The following is a 10,766-nucleotide window of genomic DNA, read 5'->3' on the forward strand; positions in this document are numbered from 1 at the left end:
ATCCTCTACGGACTAGGAGAAAAGGATTTACCGGTAGGTATCAAAATCCTGTTTTCTCATACCTCCTAGAGGATGCTGGGGTCCACTTCATGACCATGGGGTTTATACCAAAGCTCCAGTACGGGCGGGAGAGTGCGGATGACTCTGCAGCACCGATTGACCGAACTTGAGGTCCTCATCGGCCAAGGTGTCAAACTTGTAGAATTTTGCAAATGTGTTTGACCCTGACCAAGTAGCTGCTCGGCAAAGTTGTAATGCCGAGACCCCACCCCGGACAGCCGCCCAGGAGGAGCCCACCTTCCTAGTAGAATGGGCCTTCACCGATATTGGTAATGGCAATCCAGCCGTAGAATGAGCTTGCTGAATCGTACCTCTGATCCAGCACGCAATAGTCTGCTTGGAAGCAGGACACCCAATCTTGTTGGGAGCATACAGGACAAACAAAACCTCTGTTTTCCATATTCGAGCTGTTCTAGCGACATAAACCTTCAAAGCTCTAACCACATCTAGAGACTTTGACTCAGCGAATGTGTCAGTAGCAACTGGCACCACAATAGGTTGGTTTATGTGGAAAGAGGAAACCACCTTTGGAAGAAAACGTTGACGAGTTCTCAACTCTACCCTATCTTCATGGAAGATCAGGTAAGAGCTCTTGTGGGACAAGGCCCCCAATTCAGACATCCACCTTGCGGATGCCAATGCCAAAAGCATCACCACTTTCCAAGTGAGAAACTTCAGCTCTATTTCTTTTAGGCTCAAACCAACCCGATTGAAGGATCTGCAACACCACATTAAGGTCCCATGGTGCCACTGGAGGCACAAATGGAGGCTGGATGTGCAGAACCCCTTTCACAAACGTCTGAACTTCTGGAAAGGCGGCCAATTGTTTTTGAAAGAAAACTGATAAGTCCGCAATCTGGACCTTGATTGACTCCAATCTAAGGCCCGCATCCACACCAGCCTGCAGAAAATGGAGACAACATCCCAACTCAAACTCTTCCATAGAAGCCTTCTTGGATTCACACCAAGACACATATTTTCTCCAAATACGGTGGTAATGTTTAGACGTTACTCCTTTCCTGGCCTGAATAAGAGTGGGGATGACTTCCTTGGGAATACCCTTTTGGGCTAGGATCCGACGCTCAACAGCCATGCCATTAAATGTAGCCACGGTAAGTCTTGATACACACATGGCCCCTGCTGTAGTAGATCCTCTCAAGGAGGAAGAGGCCAAGGATCTTCTATGAGCAACTCCTGAAGATCTGGATACCAAGTCCTCCTTGGCCAGTCTGGGGCAATGAAGATTGCTCAAACTCTTGTTCTTCTTATTATTTTGAGAACTTTTGGAATCAGTGGAAGTGGAGGGAAAACATATACCGACTGAAACACCCACTGGGTCACCAGTGCATCCACTGCTATTGCTTGAGGGTCTTTCGACCTGGAACAATATCTCTGAAGCTTCTTGTTTAGACGAGATGCCATCATGTCTACTTGAGGTACTCCCCAAAGACTTGTCACCTCTGCGAAGACTTCTTGGTGGAGGCCTCACTCTCCTGGATGGAAATCATGTCTGCTGAGGAAGTCTTCTTCCCAGTTGTCCACTCCCGAAATGAAAATTGCTGACAGAGCTCTAACATGTCTTTCTGCCCAGAGGAGAATCCTTGTCACCTCTGCCATTGCCGCTCTGCTTTTAATTCCGCCTTGCCTGTTTATGTACGCGACTGCTGTTACATTGTCTGACTGGATCTGCACGGGATCTTGAAGAAGATGTACCGCTTGTAGAAGGCCGTTGTAAATGGCTCTCAATTCCAGAACGTTTATGTGAAGGCAGGCTTCCTGACTTGACCATTTTCCTTGGAAAATGCTACCCCTGTGTGACAGCTCTCCAGCCTCGGAGACTTGCATCCGTGGTTATTAGGACCCAGTCGTGAATCCCAAACCTGCGTCCCTCTAGTAGGTGAGAACTGTGTAGCCACCACAGGAGCGTAATCCTGGCTTTGGGGGACAGGATTATTTTCCGGTGTATGTGTAGGTGGGATCCAGACCACTTGTCCAACAGGTACCACTGGAATACTCTGGCATGAAATCAGCCAAACTGTATGGCCTCGTAGGCCGCTACCATTTTCTCCAACAACCGAATGCATTGATAGATCGACACACTTGTTGGTTTCAATATTTGTTTGACCATTTTCTGGATTTCCAGAGCCTTTTTCACTGGAAGAAATACTCTCCGTACTTCTGTGTCCAGAATCATCCCTAAAAAGGACAATCTTGTTGTTGGTTCCAACTGCGACTTTGGAAAATTCATGATCCAACCGTGTTGTTGGAGTATTGACAGGGAGAGTGCGATGTTCTGCACCAACTGTTCCCTGGATCTCGCTTTTATCAGGAGATCGTCCAGATAAGGAATTATATTGACTCCTTTTTAACCAAGGAGGACCATCATCTCCGCCATCACCTTGGTGAATACCCTCAGTGCCGTGGAGAGTCCAAACGGCAACGTCTGAAACTGGTAATGGCAATCCTGTACTGCGAATCTCAGATAAGCTTGGTGAGGAGGATAAATGGGAACATGCAAGTAAGCATCTTTTATGTCTACTGACACCATGAAGTCCTCTTCTTCCAGACTGGAAATCACTACCCTCAGGGATTACATCTTGAACTTGAACCTTTTCAGGTAGAGATTCAGATTTTTCAGGTTTAAAATCGGTCTGGCCGAGCCGTCCGGCTTCGGAACTACGAAGAGGCTTGAATAAAAAACCTTCTCCTTACTGTGCCAAGGGTACCAGAACAATGACCTGATCCTGACATAATTTTTGAATTGCCGTTGTTACTGCCTCTCTTCCCGGAAGAGAAGCTGGCAAGGTCGATTTGAAAAATTGGCATGGGGGGACGTCTTGAAATTCTAGTTTGTACCCATGGGACACTATTTGTAAGACCCATTGGTCCAGGCCAGATTGAATCCAGATTTGGCTGAAAAGTTTCAGACGTGCTCCCACCCGGGCAGACTCCCGCAAGGGAGCCCCAACATTATGCTGCAGATTTGGCAGAAGCGGGGGTGGACTTCTGCTCCTGCGATCCGCGAGACGCTGCGGATTTCTTTCCTTTTCCCCTTCCCCTACCTGCAAAAAAAGGGGAGACCTTTGGCCTTTTTGTATTTGTTGGGCCGAAAGGACTGTATGTGAGAGTGATGTGTCTTTTTCGCTGGTGTAGGAGCATAAGGCAAGAATGTCGACTTACCTGCGGTAGCCGCCGAGACTAACGCATCCAGCCCATCACCAAACAAGGCCTCACCTTTATACGGGAGAGCCTCCATATTTCTTTTGGAATCTGCATCAGCATTCCACTGGCGAATCCGCAACGCCCTCCAAGCTGATACTGCCCTGGTAGCGGTTCTTGATCCCAAGAAACCAATATATTTCATGGATTCTGGTACGTACGCAGCAGCGTCTTTGATATGACCTAACGTTAGGAGTTTCTCGTCTCCATCTATTGTGTCAATGTCTAATGACAAGTTTTCTGACCACTTTTCAATAGCACTACTCACCCACTCACAGACAATGGTAGACCTGAGTAGTGTCCCATTGGCCATATCAATAAATCACCTCACTCACTTGCGGTCTGTCGGCTCCTTAAGTGAAGCCATTCCAGGCGCAGGGAGAAATACCTTTTCTCTTTTATTACAGGGCCCTGTCTAAAATGTGGGGTGACTCCCACCTTTTTTGGAAAAAGGTAAGCTGCCTGATATCCTTTTGGGAATCAGAAATTTCTTTTCAGGTTAAATCAGACCTGAGGTGGAGGGAAAATTACATTACTTCTTTACTAAAGTAAACCCTCTCCTTGTGGTAAAAGAGGGGGCTTTGTAACTTCTAACACCTCCTTTATAGCTAAAACATGTTTTGAATGCTTTTTTGCTAACTTAGGACCTATTCCCCTGGAATCACAAGTGTCGACACAGGAATCAGAATCCGTGTCGGTATCAGTTTGTACTACTTGTGTAAATTTGTATGTGACCCAGAAAGGTCCCTGTGGATGAAAGGCAGAACTATTAAAAATCACATCTTCAACAGATTATTTTCATTTTCTGTATGAGATTCAGTCCAACCTCTTACTGATATGATTCACACTATCATGTAACCTTTCACTCAGTCAGGCTCTTGGTGTCATATTACACCTCTGTGTCCCTAACATGTCTCCACAGAGTTCCCTGCCACAGACATGTCACACACGTGCAGAACCACACCACAGACACTCCAGGATTTATAGGGGACAGACCCACAGTAAAATCTGTCAGAGGGACACAGATAGGATTTTGCCAGTTCACAACCCAGCGCCAGTTACACAATGTCTGTGAACACAAAATGCCCACTGACATTCAGCGCTTCTATAATGTTAATCACACAATTATATAGCACCAAATTCACTGTGGCCCCCCTGTTTTGCACCCTGATACTTGTTCAGTAGTGGAGGAGGACCAGTGTTGTCTCTGCAGCCTGAGGAGAGAGAGAAAATGGTGCTGAGCAGTGTGCTGGCTGACCAAGGAGGAAGCTCCACTCTTCAATGGTGTGTTTCTCCTCAGCTTTTATGAGGTAATTTTTTATACTGGCGGGGGTAGGACTGTGCCTCAGCAACTTATGCCCCTTATTTATGCCAGTTTCCATAGGTTTCATGCTGCCCAGGGCCCCCCGCGCCCTGCACCCTGCAGTGCCTGTGTATGTGTGGACAACATGGCGCGCTGCGCTCCCGCCAGCCGTGCGGTACCTTTAGCCGTCACTTTCTTGATTGAAGATCTGTCTTCTAACACTCACCTGTCTTCTGACTTCTGGCTCTGTGAGGGGGGTGACAGCATGCTGTGGGAGTGAGCATCTAGGCACGACTAGCGTTCAGTTCCCTTCAGGAGCTAATGGTGTCATGTGAGCCAGAAGCAGAGCCATGAAACTCTTTAGGAAGTTGGTTCCTACTTCTGCCCCCTCAGTCCCACGAAGCAGGGAGTCTGTTGCCAGCAGTTCTCCCTGAAGATAAAAAACCTAACATAAGTCTTTTCAGAGAAACTCAGTAGAGCTCCTCAGAGTGCACCCAGTCTGCCTGGGCACATTTCTAAAACTGAGGTCTGGAGGAGGGGCATAGAGGGAGGAGCCAGTTCACACCCATTGAAAAGTCTTAAGAGTGCCCATGGCTCCTGCGGAACCGTCTATACCCCATGGTCATGAAGTGGACCCCAGCATCCTCTAGGACGTATTAGAAGTTAAAAAGTGCAATGCTAGAAGAAACAGCTTTGTATCAAAAGGGCTAGGAAAAGCACAAGGAAAAGGAAGTTAGATTGGTTTACAAAAAAAAGTATCAACTAGTGCAAAAGCAAAAAAAATGGCGTTTAGGGAATATAAGCAGGCTCAAAATAATGAGGACAAAGGGGGTTATTTAGGTTGGATTGCAGAATCTGCAATCCTTTTTTTTTTTGCATGCTGGGGGCCGCCCATCCCAGGGCAAGACCCCCAGCATGTTAATTGGCCTGCCCAGTGGCTGTGACCGCAATTTTTATTGCAGTCGCAGCAACTGTGGACAACCCCCTGCAACCGCAGCTAGGCTGCGTATGCAAGCGGCCCGCCCCGCCCCCATTTTCTTGATCAGAGCGGCTGCGCTGTCCCGCCCCCATTTTTTATGTCTGCCCCCACGATGCACGGTTGCCGCCCCCCCGGAGAACACCTCTGCCTGTCAATCAGATCGCATTGGCTGCTAGTACACACGCAGGATGGGACATGCGCACTGCCACTGGGGTTACTGCGGTCACATCGATTAGCGAAGCAACCTGAATAACCCCCAAGTGGAGTATATTGTCAGGCGGAAGGAGGCTAAGAAGGAAATTAGACCTGCAAAGGCACACACTGAGAAGAAAATGGCCCAGTCAGTAGGGGAAGGGGGCAAAACGGTTTTTTAGGTATATAAGTGAAGGCAGAAAAGCAGACAGAGGAATATTAGAACTTAAAACAGAGTCTGGTCGAAGGAGACAAGGCAATTGCAGATCATCTACATAATTATTTTTGCTCTATTATTCACTACAGAAAGGGGAAGGGGCCACAGTTAAGTTGTAAGAACATGACTAAAAAGGAGTTAGATACAAGTACATTTACAGAACAGAGGGTCCTAACAGAACGCTCAAAACTGAAAGTGGATGAATCAGTGGGGCCAGATGGGATACATCGAAGGATACTAAAAAAGCTTAAAGAGGTGCTGGTAACATTAACTATTAACAGAATTATTTAACCAGTCGCTAGATATAGGAGTAATTCCAGAGGACTGGAAAATAGCACAGGTAGTCTCACTGCAAAAAAGTAGAAGCAAGGAAGAGGCAAGCAAGCAAAGGCTGACCAGTGAGCCTTGGTAGGCAGGGCTTAAAGTAGTCCTGGTGAGGTGTTGGAACTCATGGAGGAGGACCATGGAGGCACCAGGACCTGAGGAAGGAGTAGGTGGCTGCAGCTCCTCAGCAACACTAGTGCCCCCTGTATCATCAATTGTCACAGATAATGGGGTGGGCTTTTCTGTTGGAATTACTGTGCAGGGCAATGGAGGAGGTGGAACTAGTTCCCCCTACCATTACAGGTGGTGGAAATCAGTTCCACCTCGTCCTCCCCACTTTAACCCCTGGTGGTAGGGGAAACAGTTAAAATTGTGGAATATCTCAAATCCAGCAATTTACATGATCCCAAACAGCATAGATTTACTGGGGGGAGATCATGCCAAACAAACCTTATTGACTAGTCTTTTGACTGTGTGACTAAAATAATAGATGAAGGAGGGCCAATGCACAGGGCCGGAGCTTCCACTAGGCAGCTTTAGGCAGCTGCCTAGGGGCGCCGGGACCTGAGGGGGCGGCCTGCTACAGCTGCCTAAAAAAGGTAGCATAGTCCTACCTTTCACAGCCACTGCAATCCCCCAGAATGCGTATCTTACAGTAGCCGTGACTGCTAAGCTCCCGTATTGCAGCCTCCAGCTCCACCCGGCACGGGCAGTAACTTTGACAGCTCCTGGAGTTCTAGCTGGGGGTGATATACAGCACTGCTCTTCATTCCAGGCTCTTTCACAGACTATCAACAAAGAAAACCCAACAAAGAAGGAAAGTAGACTCTTGTGTGGGAGCACTCAATTCAGAGGATTATATTAATCAATTCTGATAAAACATAATTTTATTAATTCATTATTAAAATATGATTGTAGGAGTAGATTGTCCGTAAGATAGTGTAGCTACGCGAAAATATAACACTATATTGTGTGCAATTCATGTGGTTTTCAATACCACAATGGAAACCGGAAATCAAATATTTGGGCTATTGGTTTTACTGAGATAACAGTAACACCTTTGTATAGTATATGACCATCATTTATTCTACAGCAGTCCTATTCAGGATTAATTAGTCGTAGAGAATTAAATCATAGGTCATACAGAACCGAATGCCAATTGGTATTATTAGGGATCACTCTAGATCGGGCAGAAGAATATTTTGCAGTACCAGGGTGTTCCAGGATGGTCTCCCATCCCAGTACTGACCCGGCCCTCCACTGCTTGGCTTCCAAGATCAGACGAGATCGGGCATCTCCAGCGGGGTATGTCCGCAATTTCTTAATCTGCCCGTTCAGTCAATCCCAATACCCGTATCGCCAGAGTTGTATATCAGAGGTGAACTGAATCAGTCGTGTGTTCAGTATCTGAATTTATCTTATGCCCATGAAAATGGATTCGTAGCAATATTAGTCACAATGCAATAATTATACACAGGGGCGTCTACTGTGCATTTGGACTTATATGGTATTAAATAAGGTATTAGGAGCAAACTATTATATTCCTAAATACGGCAGATTATTGCACAAGGAATCCCAAAGAGGTTCACTAGCTGCACACTTGCAGCAAATTGTTACTCAATTATTTCTGTGTGCATCACTCTCTGCTGTGGTGGCGTGTGTGGTATAAATTATTAGAGGCCACATATACTATATATTGCATACAGCAACAGGTTTGCTATAATTGTTGCCTGATTATATATCATCGTCATATCCCGGATATGCAAGTGGACGCCCCTGCATAGAATTTTTTTGCATATGCTAACTGTCCTTAATGTAATTTTGTTTAAATGCACAGTAGACGCCCCTGTGTATAATTATTGCATTGTGACTAATATTGCTACGAATCCATTTTCATGGGCATAAGATAAATTCAGATACTGAACACACGACTGATTCAGTTCACCTCTGATATACAACTCTGGCGATACGGGTATTGGGATTGACTGAACGGGCAGATTAAGAAATTGCGGACATACCCTGCTGGAGATGCCCGATCTCGTCTGATCTTGGAAGCCAAGCAGTGGAGGGCCGGGTCAGTACTCGGATGGGAGACCACCCTGGAACACCCTGGTACTGTAAAATATTCTTCTGCCCGATCTAGAGTGATCCCTAATAATACCAATTGGCATTCGGTTCTGTATGACCTATGATTTAATTCTCTACGACTAATTAATCCTGAATAGGACTGCTGTAGAATAAATGATGGTCATATACTATACAAAGGTGTTACTGTTATCTCAGTAAAACCAATAGCCCAAATATTTGATTTCCGGTTTCCATTGTGGTATTGAAAACCACATGAATTGCACACAATATAGTGTTATATTTTCGCGTAGCTACACTATCTTACGGACAATCTACTCCTACAATCATATTTTAATAATGAATTAATAAAATTATGTTTTATCAGAATTGATTAATATAATCCTCTGAATTGAGTGCTCCCACACAAGAGTCTACTTTCCAACTTTTCTTCTTTGTTGGGTTTTCTTTGTTGATACTCTTCTTGACTCTAGGGAGCACCACTGATAGCAACAAATATTTGCAAAAAGGATTATTTTCCCTATGCACAAAGTTGCTGTATCCATAACGCAATTTAGCGTCATAAATCAGTCTTTCAGAGGGCATTACAACCTTATTGTAAGACTAGTGCGGCCCCAAAAAAGCTTTTTTCTCTTTCACAGACTACTCAGTTCCAACTCTGCACTGCAGCCTGCGGGTAATGTGGCTGCACAGTGCACTCTCTGCATTGATAAGAAAAGAGGGCGAGAGCAGCGGTGTGGGGAGGGGGTGGGGGGGAGGAGATAAGTAGCAGGCATGCACACAGTCTGGGGGGATGAGCAGCAGCATGCACACAGATTTTGGGATAGAACAGCAGACATTTAACAGAGTAGGAAGGAGGGGGTGAGAGCAGCATGCCTTACATCTGAAGGGTGAGTAGGGGGAAGGGGCAGAAGGCAGAAGTTTTGCCTAGGGTGCCGAGAAACCTTGCACCGGCCCTGCCAATGCAGCATAATTAAACTAGAGATGAGCGCCTGAAATTTTTCGGGTTTTGTGTTTTGGTTTTGGGTTCGGTTCCGCGGCCGTGTTTTGGGTTCGAACGCGTTTTGGCAAAACCTCACCGAATTTTTTTTGTCGGATTCGGGTGTGTTTTGGATTCGGGTGTTTTTTTCAAAAAACACTAAAAAACAGCTTAAATCATAGAATTTGGGGGTCATTTTGATCCCAAAGTATTATTAACCTCAAAAACCATAATTTACACTCATTTTCAGTCTATTCTGAATACCTCACACCTCACAATATTATTTTTAGTCCTAAAATTTGCACCGAGGTCGCTGTGTGAGTAAGATAAGCGACCCTAGTGGCCGACACAAACACCGGGCCCATCTAGGAGTGGCACTGCAGTGTCACGCAGGATGTCCCTTCCAAAAAACCCTCCCCAAACAGCACATGACGCAAAGAAAAAAAGAGGCGCAATGAGGTAGCTGTGTGAGTAAGATTAGCGACCCTAGTGGCCGACACAAACACCGGGCCCATCTAGGAGTGGCACTGCAGTGTCACGCAGGATGGCCCTTCCAAAAAACCCTCCCCAAACAGCACATGACGCAAAGAAAAAAAGAGGCGCAATGAGGTAGCTGTGTGAGTAAGATTAGCGACCCTAGTGGCCGACACAAACACCGGGCCCATCTAGGAGTGGCACTGCAGTGTCACGCAGGATGTCCCTTCCAAAAAACCCTCCCCAAACAGCACATGACGCAAAGAAAAAAAGAGGCGCAATGAGGTAGCTGTGTGAGTAAGATTAGCGACCCTAGTGGCCGACACAAACACCGGGCCCATCTAGGAGTGGCACTGCAGTGTCACGCAGGATGTCCCTTCCAAAAAACCCTCCCCAAACAGCACATGACGCAAAGAAAAAAAGAGGCGCAATGAGGTAGCTGTGTGAGTAAGATTAGCGACCCTAGTGGCCGACACAAACACCGGGCCCATCTAGGAGTGGCACTGCAGTGTCACGCAGGATGTCCCTTCCAAAAAACCCTCCCCAAACAGCACATGACGCAAAGAAAAAAAGAGGCGCAATGAGGTAGCTGACTGTGTGAGTAAGATTAGCGACCCTAGTGGCCGACACAAACACCGGGCCCATTTAGGAGTGGCACTGCAGTGTCACGCAGGATGTCCCTTCCAAAAAACCCTCCCCAATCAGCACATGATGCAAAGAAAAAGAAAAGAAAAAAGAGGTGCAAGATGGAATTGTCCTTGGGCCCTCCCACCCACCCTTATGTTGTATAAACAAAACAGGACATGCACACTTTAACCAACCCATCATTTCAGTGACAGGGTCTGCCACACGACTGTGACTGATATGACGGGTTGGTTTGGACCCCCCCCAAAAAAGAAGCAATTAATCTCTCCTTGCACAAACTGGCTCTACA

General features: G+C 46.3%; 2 pseudogenes; one reads left to right on the plus strand and one right to left on the minus strand.

The window, feature by feature from the left end:
* Positions 1-7,493: 7,493 nt before the first annotated feature.
* Positions 7,494-7,613, minus strand: LOC134971342 (5S ribosomal RNA; annotated as a pseudogene).
* A 685-nt stretch (positions 7,614-8,298) lies between these two features.
* LOC134971535 (5S ribosomal RNA) lies at positions 8,299-8,418 on the plus strand (annotated as a pseudogene).
* Positions 8,419-10,766: the final 2,348 nt, after the last annotated feature.

Source organism: Pseudophryne corroboree, chromosome 11, assembly GCF_028390025.1.
Source record: "Pseudophryne corroboree isolate aPseCor3 chromosome 11, aPseCor3.hap2, whole genome shotgun sequence".
Taxonomy (NCBI): Eukaryota; Metazoa; Chordata; class Amphibia; order Anura; family Myobatrachidae; genus Pseudophryne; species Pseudophryne corroboree.